The sequence below is a fragment of the Pristiophorus japonicus genome, chromosome 14, assembly GCF_044704955.1.
Source record: "Pristiophorus japonicus isolate sPriJap1 chromosome 14, sPriJap1.hap1, whole genome shotgun sequence".
Classification (NCBI taxonomy): Eukaryota; Metazoa; Chordata; class Chondrichthyes; family Pristiophoridae; genus Pristiophorus; species Pristiophorus japonicus.
Window position 1 is genome coordinate 113,550,099 of NC_091990.1, and position 15,578 is coordinate 113,565,676.

The 15,578-nt window shown below is 47.9% G+C and overlaps 1 protein-coding gene across 1 annotated transcript in view; it reads right to left on the minus strand.

Annotated features, from left to right (window-relative positions):
* The window catches only part of kiaa1549la (KIAA1549-like a), a 542,422-nt gene that overhangs the window by 305,572 nt on the left and 221,272 nt on the right, over positions 1 to 15,578 (minus strand). The gene's annotated exons all lie outside the window — the stretch shown is intronic.

Here is a 15,578-nt window from a genome sequence, read left to right on the forward strand (position 1 = left end):
CTGCTGCCCGTATCCTAACTCACACCAAGTCCCGTTTACCCATCACCCCCTGTGCTCGCTGACCTACATTGGCTCCCGGTCCGTAAACGCCTCGATTATAAAACTCTCAGCCTTGTTTTCAAGTCCCTCCATGGTCTTGCCCCTCCCTATCTCTGTAATCTCCTTCAGTCCCACAACCCTCTGAGATCTTTGCACTCCTCCAATTGGGGCCTCTTGCACTTTCCCGATTTCCATTGCTCCACCGTTGGTGGCCGTGCCTTCATCTGCCTAGGCCTCAAGCTCTGGAACTCCCTCCCTAAACCTCTCCGCCTCTCTACCTCTCTTTCCTCCTTTAAGACCTACCTCTTTGACCAAGCTTTTGGTCACCTGGCCTAATATCTCCATATGTGTCTTGGTGTCAAATTGTGTTTGATAATGCTCCTGTGAAAAGCCTTGGGATGTTTTATTACCTTAAAGGTGATATATAAATACAAGTCAGAAGGCTGTGGGTTCAAGTCTGACTCCAGAGAATTAAGTACAAAATCTGGGCTGACACTCCAGTGCAGTGCTGAGGGAGAGCTGCACTGTCGGTGGTGCTGTCTTTTGGATGAGATGTTAAACTGAGGCCCTGTCTGCTCTCTCAGGTGGAAGTAAAAGATCCTGCTGCACTATTTTGAAGAAGAGCAAGGGGCTTCCTCCGATGTCCTGGGGCCAATATTTATCCCTCAACAAACACCACGAAAATAAATTATCCGGTCATTGTCACATTGCTGTTTTTCGGAGCTTGCTGTGCGCAATTTGGCTGCTTCATTTACTACATTAAAAAAGAAAGACTTGTACTTATATGGCTCCTTTCACGACCAGCGGATGTCTCAAAGCACTTTACAGCCAATTAAGTGCTTTTGAAGTGTAGTCACTGTTGTAGTGTGGGAAACTTGGCAGCCAATTTGTGCACAGCAAGCTCCCACAAATAACAATATGATAATGACTGCATAATCTGTTTTTGTTGTGTTGATTGAGGGATATATATTGGCCAGGACACCGGGAATAATTACCTGCTCTTCTTTGAAATAGTGCCGTGGGATCTTTTATGTCCACCTGAGAGATGGGGCCTCGGTTTAATGTCTCATTCAAAAGATGGCACCTCCGACAGTGCAGCGCTCCCTCAGCACTGCACTGGATTGTCAGTCTATATTTTTGTGCTCAAGTCCCTGGAGTGGGACTTGAACCCACAACCTTCTGACTCAGAAGGGAGAGTGCGACTCACTGAGCCACAGCTGACACGCTTACAACAAATACAACAATAATGACACCTCAAAATGAATTAATTGGTTATAACAAAAGCAAAATACTGCGGATGCTGGATTCTGGAATAAAAACAGAAAAGGCTGGAAATCTCAGCGGGTCAGGCAGCATCTGTGGAGAGGAAGCAGAATTAACGTTTCGGTCGATGGTTCTGACGAAGGGTCATCGACCCGAAACCTTAACTCTGCTTCCTCTCCGCAGAACTGCCTGACCTGCTGACATTTTCAACATTTTCTGTTTTAATTAGCTATAAAATGCTTTCGGACGTCCTGAGGTTATGAAAGGCAATAGATAAAATGCAAATTCTTCCTTTTATGTCCTCCGCTGCATTTTTTTTTGCGACAAGGCTGTTTATTTGTGCTCGCATCAAAATTAATGAGGTGTTGAACTAAAAAAATAAGGCATGGTGAAAGATGTATTTAAAAAATATGAGTGTTGACTCTCCTGGCCCACAGAGCCTTGTGGTCACGTTGCCCCCAGATGTGCAATGGCTCCAGTGGGCAGGTCCACGGGGTCGGAATGGCACACGCGCAACATTCTGTAAATAGAAACATAGAAAATAGGTGCAGGAGTAGGCCATTCAGCCCTTCGAGCCTGCACCGCCATTCAATGAGTTCAAGGCTGAACATGCAACTTCAGTACCCCATTCCTGCTTTCTCGCCATATCCCTTGATCCCCCGAGTAGTAAGGACTACATCTAACTCCTTCTTGAATATATTTCGTGAATTTGCCTCAACAACTTTCTGTGGTAGAGAATTCCACAGGTTCACCACTCTCTGGGTAAAGAAGTTTCTCCTCATCTCGGTCCTAAATAGCTTACCCCTTATCCTTAGACAGTGACCCCTGGTTCTGGACTTCCCCAACATTGGGAACATTCTTCCTGCATCTAACCTGTCTAAACCCATCAGAATTTTAAACATTTCCATGAAATTCCCTCTCATTCTTCTGAACTCCAGTGAATACAAGCCCAGTTGATCCAGTCTTTCTTGATATGTCAGTCCCGCCATCCCGGGAATCAGTCTGGTGAACCTTCGCTGCACTCCCTCAATAGCAAGAATGTCCTTCCTCAAGTTAGGAGACCAAAACTGTACACAATACTCCAGGTGTGGCCTCACCAAGGCCCTGTACAACTGTAGTAACACCTCCCTGCCCCTGTACTCAAATCCCCTCGCTATGAAGGCCAACATGCCATTTGCTTTCTTAACCGCCTGCTGTACCTGCATGCCAACCTTCAATGACTGATGTATCATGACACCCAGGTCTCGTTGCACTTCCCCTTTTCCTAATCTGTCATCATTCAGATAATAGTCTGTCTCTCTGTTTTTACCACCAAGGTTGATAACCTCACATTTATCCACATTATACTTCATCTGCCATGCATTTGCCCACTCACCTAACCTATCCAAGTCACTCTGCAGCCTCATAGCATCCTCCTCGCAGCTCACACTGCCACCCAACTTAGTGTCATCCGCAAATTTGGAGATACTACATTTAATTCCCTCGTCTAAATCATTAATGTACAATGTAAACAGCTGGGGCCCCAGCACAGAACCTTGCGGCAACCCACTAGTCACTGCCTGCCATTCTGAAAAGTACCCATTTACTCCTACTCTTTGCTTCCTGTCTGCCAACCAGTTCTCAATTCACGTCAGCACACTACCCCCAATCCCATGTGCTTTAACTTTGCACATTAATCTCTTGTGTGGGACCTTGTCGAAAGCCTTCTGAAAGTCCAAATACACCACATCAACTGGTTCTCCCTTGTCCACTCTACTGGAAACATCCTCAAAAAATTCCAGAAGATTTGTCAAGCACGATTTCCCTTTCACAAATCCATGCTTTAGCAAACAGCCCCAAAGAACCGAGCGTGCTCATAAAATGAAAATCAAGAGCTTTCCACAACCCTCTCCTGAGACACGCACCGCAAAATATTTTTTATAAATGGCACTGATTCCAGATCAGGAATGTAGGAAGGTCAATATGGCTGCTCCCATCACAACAACTTGCATTTATATAGCACCAATACAAAAGCAAAATACTGCGGATGCTGGAATCTGAAATAAAAACAGAAAATGCCTTTAATATAGCAAAACGTCCCAAGGCGCTTCACAGGAGCGATTACAAAACACCATAAGGTGATATTAGGACAGAAGTGGTAGGTTTTAAGGAGAGTCTTAAAGAAAAAGAAAGATTTGGATTTATATAGTGCCTTTCACGACCACCAGACGTCTCAAAGCGCTTTACAGCCAATGAATTACTTTTGGAGTGTAGTTACTGTTGTAATGTGGGAAAGGACGAGAGAGAGATGGAGAGGTTTAGGGAAGGAATTCCAGAGCTTATAGCCTACATTCAGATATTACTGCTGTAAATAACAATGGTTCTGATTTTCTATCAATTGTTTCTTTGGTCCATGCTGACAGTTGACTCCCATCATCCTACTCAGGTAAAAAAGACACAGAAAGACTTTCATTTCTATTGCACCTTTCAGGACCACGTCCCAAAGTGCTTTACAGCTTATAAAGTGTAGTCACTGTTGTAATGTATGAATCGCAGCAGCCAATTTGCGCACAGCAAGCTTCCACAAACAGCAATGTGGTAATGACCAGATAATCTGCTTTTTAGTGATGTTGATTGAGGGATAAATATTGCCAGGACACCGGGGATAACTCCCCAGCTCTTCTTGGAAATAGTGCCATGGGATCTTTTACGTCCACCTGAGGGGGCAGATGGGACCTCGATTTAACGTCTCATCTGAAAGACAGCACCTCCAACAGTGCACAATCATCACAGGCACTCCCTTAGCACTGCATTGGAATGTCAGCCTAGATTTCTGTGCTCAAGTCTCCGGGGTGGGATTTAAACCCAGAACCTTCTGACCCAGAGGTGAGAGTGCTACCTGCTGAGCCATGGTAATTCACCTCAAATGTCCAGTCACTGCTGAAGTTGTGTGGGAGTGGAAAGGTTAGCCCAGCCATTTTGTACCGTTCTAGATTTAGCATCTCACTTCACACCTGGGACAAGGCCCACAACAGGTCCATGTCAAGAAGCTATGGGCACTTCCGTCATGTTAGAGTTCGGAAAAAATCAATTAGCTGAAAGAAGACATTCACAGAAAAAGAGCATCGGTAGACATCTCACTTACCAACGGGTAGATGGGAAGGTGCATTATTCATTCTCGGGATGTGGGCATCATTGACAAGCCCGGCATTCTTTGCCCATCCTTAATTGCCCTTAAGAATGTGGAAGTGAGCCACTGTCTTGAACCGCCTCAGTCTATGTGGTGAAAGTACTCCCATAGTGACTTTGTCATAATGGTTTGATAAAACTGAGTGTCTCGCTGGGCCATTTCAGAGGGCAGTGAAGAGTCAACCACACTGCTGTGGGTCTAGAGTCACATATAAACCCACACTGGGTAAGGACGGCAGATTTCCTTCCCTAAAGGTCAGCAGTGAACCAGATGGATTTTTACACCAGTCTGGTAGTTTCATGGTCACCATTACTGATATAGGCAACTCTCGATTATCCGTACACGGACCCTTCGGAAAACCGTTGTAACGGGATTTAAAATTCAGCCCAAATAATTTGGAAAAATCTCCTTCCAAACACTGTGCTCATTTGTATTTGCTCATTCTCTCTCACACACTCTCTCTCTTCCACACACTCGCACATTCTCTCTCTCACACACTCTCTCTCTCTCACTCACCATAAAAATCACCCTCCTTTGCCCTTGCTTTTCTGGTGTGTGTGTGTGTGTGCGTTGCTGCAGCAACTGTCTCTCGCAGCCGCCACTGACGTTGGGAACGGAGACAGTGCCGGCACCAGGTTCCAGGAACAGAACCTGTACATGCATGCTAGTAATGTCCATGCATGCTAGTAATGTCCATCTTTTATTACTGTATTGATTCATTAAAGTTTAACTTATAAATGTAAACTCGCCCTAACGATTGTATTTATTCATTAAAGTTTTAACTTTGAAATGTCGACTCACCCTAACGGAAAAATCATTTATCCAGAATAGCCCAATCCCAGAGGGACCCAGATAATTGAAAGTTGCCTGTATTAGCTTTTTATTTCAAATTATTTAATTAAACATATTTAAATTCCCCAGCTACCATGGTGGGATTTGAAGTCACATCTTCAAGTTATTTGTCCCAGCTGCTGGAGTACAAGTTCAGTTAACATAACCACTATGCTACCATTCCAGATAAATGAATGGTATTCATTCCCGATAAATTCAATGTGTGCAGCCAACAGTCCTCCCTCAAATCACATCATTAAAAAGAGATTAATTGGTCATTCATCTACTCTGGTGTTTGGGTGACCTTACTATGTGAAAATTAGCTGCAGTGTTGGCCTTGATCACAACAGTAATTCAATGGATGTCAAGCCCTTTGGGATGTCCTTAGGATGCGATAAAGCGCCATGTAAATAAAGGTTGAGGAAACAAGATGAGCCATACCAATGCCAGTTTGGCTCAGTGGATAGCACTCCCACGTCTGGAAGCCACAGGTCATGGGTTTGAGTCTCACTCATGAGTACAAAAAACCAGGCTGACACTCCAGTGCAGCACTGTCGGAGGTTCCAATTCCATCTTTTGGATGAGACATTAAACCGAGGCCCCGTCTGCCCTTTCAGGTGGACGTAAAAGATCCCATGGTGCTATTTTAAAAAAGAGCAGGGGAGTTATCCCTGGGGCCAATATTTATCCCTCAATCAACATCACCAAGACAGATTATCTGGTTGTGGAAGCTTGCTGTGTGCAAATTGACTGCCACATTACACTTAAAAACAAAAGTACCTCAGTAAAGCGCTTTGTTCTGTGGCGTGAAAGGTGCTATAGAAATGCAAGTCTTTCTTTTTTTCATTCTCCACTCCAGGACTTAAGCGCACAATCTAGACTGACACATATGATGCAGCATTGAAGGAGTGCTGCAGTATGGGAGTTTCCATCTCTTGGCCCCATCTGCTGTGCGCCAGGTAAAGGACAAAGGTCCTATCGAGCACTATTTGAAGAGCAGGGAGCTGTCACAGTATCCTGGCCAACAGTCCTCACTCAAACCAACACCACCAAAATACAGATTTAATTGGCCATTCATCTACTCTGGTGTTATGGGCAGCCTGACTGTGAAAATTAGCTGTAGATTTGGCCTTGATAACAACAATAATTCATTGGATGTGAAGCCCTTTGGGATGCGATAAGGTGCCCTATAAATAAAAGTTTCACAAGGAGCTGAAAACCTTCCTTCACAAGGGATGGAAACCTTAACCAAAGTGAAGAGTAACTTCAGAAGCACCCAAATCCATGAGCTCTACCACCTAGAAGGACAAGGGCAGCAGGCGCATGGGAACACCATCATCTCCAAGTTCTCCTTCAAGCCACACACCATCCTGACTTGGAAATATATCCTCGGTCCTTCATCGTCGCTGGGAAATCCTTGAACTCCTTCCTTGGCTAGCTAACAGAAAGGATAGAGAATTGGCTAGCTAACAGAAAGCAGAGAGTCAGGATAAATGGGTCCTTTTCGGGTTGGAAATCGGTGGTTAGTGGTGTGCCACAGGGATCGGTGCTGGGACCACAACTGTTTACAATATACATAGATGACCTGGAAGAGGGGACAGAGTGTAGTGTAACAAAATTTGCAGATGACACAAAGATTCGTGGGAAAGCGGGTTGTGTTGAGGACACAGAGAGGCTGCAAAGAGATTTAGATAGGTTAAGCGAATGGACTAAGGTTTGGCAGATGGAATACAATGTCGTAAAATGTGAGGTCATCCACCTTGGAAAAAAAAACAGTAAAAGGGATTATTATTTGAATGGGGAGAAATTACAATATGCTGCGGTGCAGAGGGACCTGGGGGTCCTTGTGCATGAAACTCTTTTGAGTTAAACTGCAAAAACATAAAACATGTATCCGTGCCACCCGACCTGGATGACACACACAAGACATTTACAAGGCCCCTTTTTTATTTATTTTTTTTTGTGGTTTTTTTTTTTTTGGGGCACTAAAATCAAATTTTTCCTTTTTCCAGTGCCCCCTATAAAAGGAGAGGGGGACACTAAAAGCACCGGCAATTAAAACAAATTAAACTTTAAAACGTAAAATCAAATTAAAATTTGGTTGCCGGGCGTGATGATGCACTCCAGTCCCTCCGGTGCCCACCTCTCGCGGAAGGCCGCGAGCGTACCGGTGGACACCGCGTGCTCCATCTCCAAGGACACCCTGGATCGGATGTAAGAGCGGAAGAGAGGCAGGCAGTCAGGTTGAACGACCCCCTCGACCGCCCGCTGCCTGGACCGGCTGATGGCACCCTTGGCCGTGCCCAGGAGCAGTCCTACGAGGAGGCCCTCGGACCTACCCGCTCCCCTCCGCACAGGGTGCCCAAAGATCAGGAGAGTGGGACTGAAGTGCAGCCAGAATTTCAGGAGCAGCCCCTTCAAATAGTGGAACAGGGGCTGCAACCTTGTGCATTCAATAAAAACATGGAACACGGACTCCTCCAGACCGCAGAAATTGCAGGCGGCCTGGGAGTCCGTGAACCGGCTTAAAAATTTGTTGCACGGCACTGCTCCGTGCACCACCCTCCAGGCCAAGTCCCCGATGAATAGTGGGAGGACCCCTGCGTAGAGTGCCCTCCATCGGGGACCCCCGCCTCCTCCGGACGGCAAGATGGTACGCCATGGCGTGTCCGGACGGCCGGCGAGGATGGCAAAGTTGAGGGTGTGTAGGAGCAGCCCGTACAGGAAACCCCTCCGCGCGGAACTGAAAGGCACGGAGGGGATTTCCCCGAGGCGGCTCAAGTTGTGAGGCGCCGGCCCCCGAGGGAGGTTCCGGGGTTTGGCGCCGATGAGGAATTCCGTCCGGACGGGGGTCAGTTCGGACGGGATCTCCCCACGTGCTTGAGCCTCCTCGATACACCTAACGGAGTCAGGGCCCAGAGCTGTTTTTAGCGACTCGATGGCATCGGCCGCGCGGCGGACGTTGGCAGAATTTAGGCGCCGCGCCAGCGTGACTGGCGCCATCCAGCCCGCTCCTCCGCCATTGAGCAGGTCCCTGACCCTGGTCACCTCACCAGCCACAGCCCTCTCTTCCGACCGCCACATGAAGCCTCGGCCGTGGAGGTACGGATTCCCGAGCAGCGGTTCCTGCAGGACGGCCGCCACTCCAGCCGGCGGAGAGCTGCGCTTGGTGGAGACTTTGTTCCAGACCCTGATGAGTTCCCTGTAAAAGACAGGCAGCTCCCGGAGGGCGGTCCTGGCACCCCCCAAGTTCACAAACAGGAGCTGCGTGTCATAATTGAGGTCGAGCTGCTGGCGGAAGAAATACCTCGCCAGAGCACACCACCTAGGAGGGGGCTCGACGTAAAGGTATCTCTGCAGGGTCTGAAGACGGAAAGTCGCGAGCTGGGCGCTGACGCACACCAACGACTGACCGCCCTCCTCAAGCGGGAGACTCAAGACCGCGACAGAGACCCAGTGCTTCCTGTTGTTCCAGAAGAAGTCCACCAGCTTCTTCTGTATCTTGGCGACAAACGCAGGGGGAGGGGTCAAAGTGACCAGCCGGTACCACAGCATTGCGGCCACCAGCTGGTTTATGACTAGCGCTCGACCCCTGTAGGACAGCACTCGGAGCAGTCCTGTCCAGCGCCCTAGGCGAGCGGCGACCTTGGCCTCCAGCTCCTGCCAGTTCGCCGGCCAGGCTTCCTCGTCGGGGCTAAGGTAGACTCCCAGATAGAGGAGATGGGTCGTGCTCCAGGCAAAAGGCCTGAGCTCCTCCGGCAGGGAGTCCACCCGCCACTGACCCACCAGGAGTCCGGAACATTTCTCCCAGTTGATCCTGGCGGAGGACGCGGCCGAGTAAATCTCCTGGCACTCACGCATCCTCCGCAGGTCAGCGGGATCCTCTACCGCGAGGAGCACGTCATCGGCGTAAGCCGAGAGGACGACCTCCACGCCCGGCCCTTGCAGAGCCAGTCCCGTCAACCTCGTCCGCAAGAGGCGCAGGAAAGGCTCCACGCAAACGGCGTATAACTGGCCGGACATGGGGCATCCCTGGCGCACCCCTCTCCTAAAGCGAAGGGGCGCCGTCAAGGACCTCCTTGTGCATGAATCCCAAAAAAGTTAGTTTGCAGGTGCAGCAGGTAATCAGGAAGGCGAATGGAATGTTGGCCTTCGTTGCGAGAGGGATGGAGTACAAAAGCAGGGAGGTCCTGCTGCAACTGTACAGGGTATTGGTGAGGCCGCACCTGGAGTACTGCGTGCAGTTTTGGTCACCTTTCTTAAGGAAGGATATACTAGCTTTCGAGGGTGTACAGAGACGATTCACTAGGCTGATTCCGGAGATGAGGGGGTTACCTTATGATGATAGATTGAGTAGACTGGGTCTTTACTCGTTGGAGTTCAGAAGGATGAAGGGTGATCTTATTGAAACATTTGAAGTAATGAAAGGGATAAACAAGATGGAGGCAGAGAGGTTGTTTCCACTGGTCGGGGAGACTAGAACTAGGGGGCACAGCCTCAAAATACGGGGGAGCCAATTTAAAACCGAGTTGAGAAGGAATTTCTTCTCCCAGAGGGTTGTGAATCTGTGGAATTCTCTGCCCAAGGAAGCAGTTGAGGCTAGCTCATTGAATGTATTCAAATCACAGATAGATAGATTTTTAACCAACAAGGGAATTAAGGGTTACGGGGAGCGGGCGGGTAAGTGGAGCTGAGTCCAGGGCCAGATAAGCCATGATCTTGTTGAATGGCGGAGCAGGCTTGATGGGCTAGATGGCCTACTCCTGTTCCTAATTCTTATGTTCTTATGTTCTTATGTTCTAACAGCACTGTGGGAACACCTTCACCAGACGGATTGCAGCGGTTCAAGAAGGCGGCTCACCACCACCTTCTCAAGGGGCAATTAGGGATGGGCAATAAACGCTGGCCTTGCCAGCAATGGCCACATCCCATGAATGAATAAATAAAAAACCTGCCCTTTTAGTCTTTCCAGGCATGTCATGGAATGCACTCTGAGAACACCACCAAAATATTTACACCTCTCTCTGAACCTGGACATTAGTTTTTCAGTGCTCTAAGCTGACTCCACCCTATCTGCAGGTCAACTTCATCCCACCACGGACTTTATATGGGGACTCTCTCTTGTTATCTCCAAGAAGGCCCATCATCACCTTCTAGAGGAGCAATTAGAGATGGGCAATAAATGCCAGCTTTACCAGCGGCGCCCACATCCCCTGAACGAATTTTAAAAAGGTGGCTTTGTCTCTTTAAGCTTTTGTATTTCCAAGACTTTTAGTCCTTGTACACAATATTTGATCAAGAATGCATATGAAAAGAACCCCTTCAGAGCTTAAAACTCGCTTGGGAACATTGCCTCAATGACCCGGTTGATAAAATAGCACTGTAATCTAATGAAGCTCATACAGTCAGTATCTGACAATCCACATGGGTTCCCAGACGCCAACATCACCAGATTTTCTTACTTTTAATTTGCCCTTAATTTATAGTTAATTACATTCAAAGAAATGTAAGAATGCAAATGGTTTGGAAAATTAAATTCACTTGTAGTGTATTTGTTGCTGATGAAGTGACTTTCTATTTTGCTGCAACGGTACAGAGCAACAATCTTAGGAACATTTGGAGCAGCAATAGGTCATTCAGCCTCTCGAGCCTCCTTCGCCGTTCAATTAGATCATGGCTTATCTATACCTCAACTCCATTTACCCGCCTTAGCTCCATATCCCTTGATAACCTTACCCAACAAGAATCTATGCATCTCAGTCTCGAAAGCTCCAACTGTTGTCCCAGCATGCACAGCCTTTTGTGGGAGGGAGTTCCAGAATTCTACTACCCTTTGGGCTGGATTTTCAGCTTTGATGTTTTCGGGGGGTAGTAATAGCCGGGGGGGGGCAGTAACTTTTGCGCCCAGGAACACTTTGCGCCTCAGGGCATTGGGCAGCTGGGCCGAGTGTGGGGCGCAGCGGTAAAGGAGGCGATGTACACCTCTCTTGGCGCTCGGATGGGAAACTCGCGAGCAAAAGAGCCGGGCCGGGAGCACTCCGAGAGAGGCCGGGTGGGGGGGTGGGGGGAGAGGAATGGGGGGGGGGGGGGGGATTTAAAAAAGCCATAAAAAAAAAAACTAAAACTTTTCCCACACCACCACAACACAAATCGCAAAAAAATTTAAAAGACAAATTTACCACACTTACCTTAGGAATCCATTACTTACCTCTCCGCTGTCGGGATGGTTGGACCGCCCTGATTTCCCAGGCGGTCACTGCGAGGCGTATGGGTCGGGCGGGAGTCAAAACTCGTGCTGGTGTCGCAACCAGGGGCGTTGCACACTGGGCACATCTCTCTGGCCGCACCGCCGCTAAACCAGCTGCGGGGCACTGGAGGCTGACCGCCCGGCCAGAACACCTCACCGCCGCCATTGCTGCCGCTTCTGGGAGAACAACGGAGCGCAGAGGAGCCAAAATCTGCCCCTTTGTGTGGAAGATTGTTTCTGGATTTCCCTCCTAAAACAGCCTGACTCTAATTTTAACATTGTGCCCCTTTTTTCGTGATTCCCCCACCAGAGGAAATATTCTCGCCGTATCTGCCCTATCGAATCCTTTTAATATTTCAAAAACCTCGATTTGATCATCTCTCAATTTTCTATACTCAATTTTCATTCCCACCAACTTCAAGTACACTATTGCTTCAGCCAACCAACTGATAAATATGACATGTTACTTAGAAAATCCTTTCCCTCCTACCAGTACATCCCAGAGCTTGACAGATTGTATTTTTTAATTCATTGCTGGGATGTGGGTGTCGCTGGCAAGGCCAGCATTTATTGCTCATCCCTAATTGCCCTTGAGAAGGTGGTGGTGAGCCACCATTTTGAACCGCTGCAGTCCGTGTGGGGAAGGTGTTCCCACAGTGCTGTTAGGGAGGGAGTTCCAGGATTTTGACCCAACGACGATGACGGAATGGCAATATATTTCCAAGTCATGATGGTGTGTGTGACTGGGAGGGGAATGTAGAGGTGGTGGTGTTCCCATGCACCTGCTGCCCTCGTCCTTCTAGGTGGTAGAGGGCCCGGGTTTGGGAGATGCTGCCGAAGAAGCCTTGGTGAATTGCTGCAGTGCATCTTGTAGATGGTACACACTGCAGCCACGGTGCACCGATGGTGGAAGGAGTGCTGAAGGTGGTGGATGGGGTACCGATCAAGAGGGCTGCTTTGTCCTGGATGGTGTCAAGCTTCTTGTATTGTTGGAGCTGCACTCATCCAGGCAAGTGGAAAGTATTCCATCACACTCCTGGCTTGTGCCTTGCAGATGGTGGAAAGGCTTTGATTCAATATCAAACTCATTTGTTTGATTGATTGACTGGCCTGCGGGGAATTCTTAAGGTTGAGTCTGTGGGTTATTGATCCATTGCGCTGGGCACCGCATGGGTTTGTAGCCCTGCCTCGTCACAAGGTCAGTGCTCGTTGCTTGCATGTTTTTCAGTAGCTGAGGGGCTGTAGAAAGAATGGCTGTAGATACAAGATTAAATCTAAGTGAATTAGGACAGAAGTCAGGAGAAACCTTTTCACACAGAGAGTTGTGAGGCTGTGGAATTCACTTCCAGGTGTAGTGTCCTTGGATGCTCTAGTAATGACTCCATGAGGCAATGTGTTGTACTTGAACTGTAGTGACCTTAGCCCTTTATTAGTTAACTCCAGAGTGAGGATCACACCTTGGGGCCTGCCTTTTATACTAGGCCAGGCACACCTGTACAGGTAACCTACGAGTCTCCCACTGTTGTGCCCTCTGGTGGCACACCTTTTGATAGTACCAACAGTAGTCATGTAGGATACATAACACCAAGGTTTGTGGTTGAGGCAGAAACTACATCAACATTCAAGATCAGATTGGATAGACGGATTATGGAAAAGAGAGTGTGTGGTGGGTAAATACCAACACGGACCGCTTGGGCCAAATGGCCTGTTCCTGCATTCTAACTTCTATGTATATCTATGTGAGTGCTTTTGGATCTCCAGAGACAAGATTCATCTTGCTTCCGCGCATCCTATCCAGCTCCAATCTTCAATAATCCAGTTCTGTCTCTATTTGCATGTCGCATCGTCAATCATTAAGCTAACCTGAATATCTCTACTAAAAAGCAATCAAGTGACATTTCAGACAGTTCAAGAGTTCTTGTAGAATCCTGTTGCAAAATCAGGCAAAGGACAGTGTCTCTTGCCTTGCCCGAGATCCCACAGTATAATACTACGATACCATAGCAACAGGAGGAGGCCATTCACCCCCTGGAGGCTGTTCCACCATTCAATTATATCGTGGCTGATCTGTATCTTAACTCCATCTACCTGCCTTGGTTCTGTAACCTTTAATACCTAACAAGCACCTATCAATCTCAGTTTTGAAATGTTCAATTGTTTCAACAGCTTTTTGGCAGAGATATTTCCAGATTTCCACTACTCTTTGTGTAAAGATGTGCTTCCTGCCATCATCCCTGAACGACCTGGCTCTAATTTTAAGGTTATGCCCCTTGTTCTGGACTCCCCCACGAGAGGAAATAGTTTGTCCCTATCAACCTATCCGGTACGGAAGTGCAGTGGTTATGTTGCTGGAGCAGTAACCTGAAATGTTAACTCTGTTTCTCGCTCCACGGATGCTGCCTGACCTGCTGTGTATCTCCAGCATGTTCTGTTTTTATTCCTGGACTAATAATCCAGTAGACATGAGTTCAAATCCCATCACCGCAACTGTAATTACATTTAAATTTAATTAAATAAAAATTTGGAATAAAAAGCTCGTATCAATAATGATGACTGGATTGTTGTAAAAACCCACCTGGTTCACTAATTAGGGAAGGAAATCTGCCGTCCTTACCCGGTCTGGTCTATATGTGACTCCAGACGCACAGCAATGTGGTTGACTCTTAATTCCCCTCTGAAACGGCCTAGCGAGACACTCAGTTGTTTAAGGCAGCTCACCACCAACACCTTCTCAAGGGGCAATTCGGGATGGGCATTAAATGCCGGATTTGTCAGCGACGCCCACATCCCATGAACGAATAAATGAACTCCTTTGATCAACGCTTAATCTTCGATATTCAAGACAATACAAGCCTAGTCTATGCAGCCTGCCCTCATAATTTAACCCTTTCAGCCCCGCTATCGTTCAGATGAATCTGCGCTGCTCCCCCTCCGAGGCCAATACCTCCTTCCTGAGGGGCGGGGCCCAGAACTGAACACAGTTACTCCCGATGGGGTCTGACCAGAGCTTTATACAGCTGTAACATAACTCCCACTGTTTTGTATTCCAGCCCCCAAAATGCTATGAAAAACAAACCCCATTCCACTTGCTTTGTGCAAGATCGGGAAATGTAATGATCCCTCAGAAACTCAGAAGTCCATGAAGGTGTTGTCTCTCTCCCAATCCCTGCTCTTCTCTCCTGCAAATTGAATCCCTCCGAACAGACCTTCACCCCTCACATAGCACTAAAACAGCTGAAACCAGTCATGAAAAACATTCTCTGTGATTGTACCCCTGGTGCATTATCCAACTCGCATGCTGCCTTCGGCCTTTGATATGGTCGACAACACCATTCCCTTCCAAGCCTCCTCTTCACTGCCCAGCTCTGCTGCATTGCTCATCCTTAGTTCCACTCTTATCTGTCCCGTCGTAGACAGGACAGCTCTGCCATGTAGGTCTCAGCTTTGGCAAAGTGGGCAGCACTAACACCGAGGTCAGAAGGTTTGCGGGTTCACAGAATCATAGAAATTTACAGCACAGACGGAGGCCATTTCGGCCCATCGTGTCAATGCCGGCCAACAAAAAGCCCCATGGCCTAATCCCACTTTCCAGCTCTTGGTCCATAGCCCTGCAGGTTATGGCACTTCAATTGCACATCCAAGTACTTTTTAAATGTGGTTTCTGCCTCTACCACCCTTTCAGGCAGTGAGTTCCAGACCCCCACCACCCTCTGGGTGAAGAAATTTCCCCTCAAATCTCCTGTAAACCCCCCCAAAATTCCTTTAAATCTATGCTCCCTGGTTGTTGACCCCTCTGCCAAGGGAAACCGCTCCTTCCTATCCACTCTATCCAGGCCCCTCATAATTTTATACACTTTAGTTCAAGTCCAACTCCAGAGATCTGAACCCATAATCTAGGTTGACACTCCCAGTGCACTACTATGGGAGTGCTGCATTGTCGGAGGTGCCGTCTTTCAGATGAGACGTTAAACTGATGCCTCTGTCTGGCCCCCTCAGGTGGATGTAAAAGATCCCTCGGCACTATTTCGA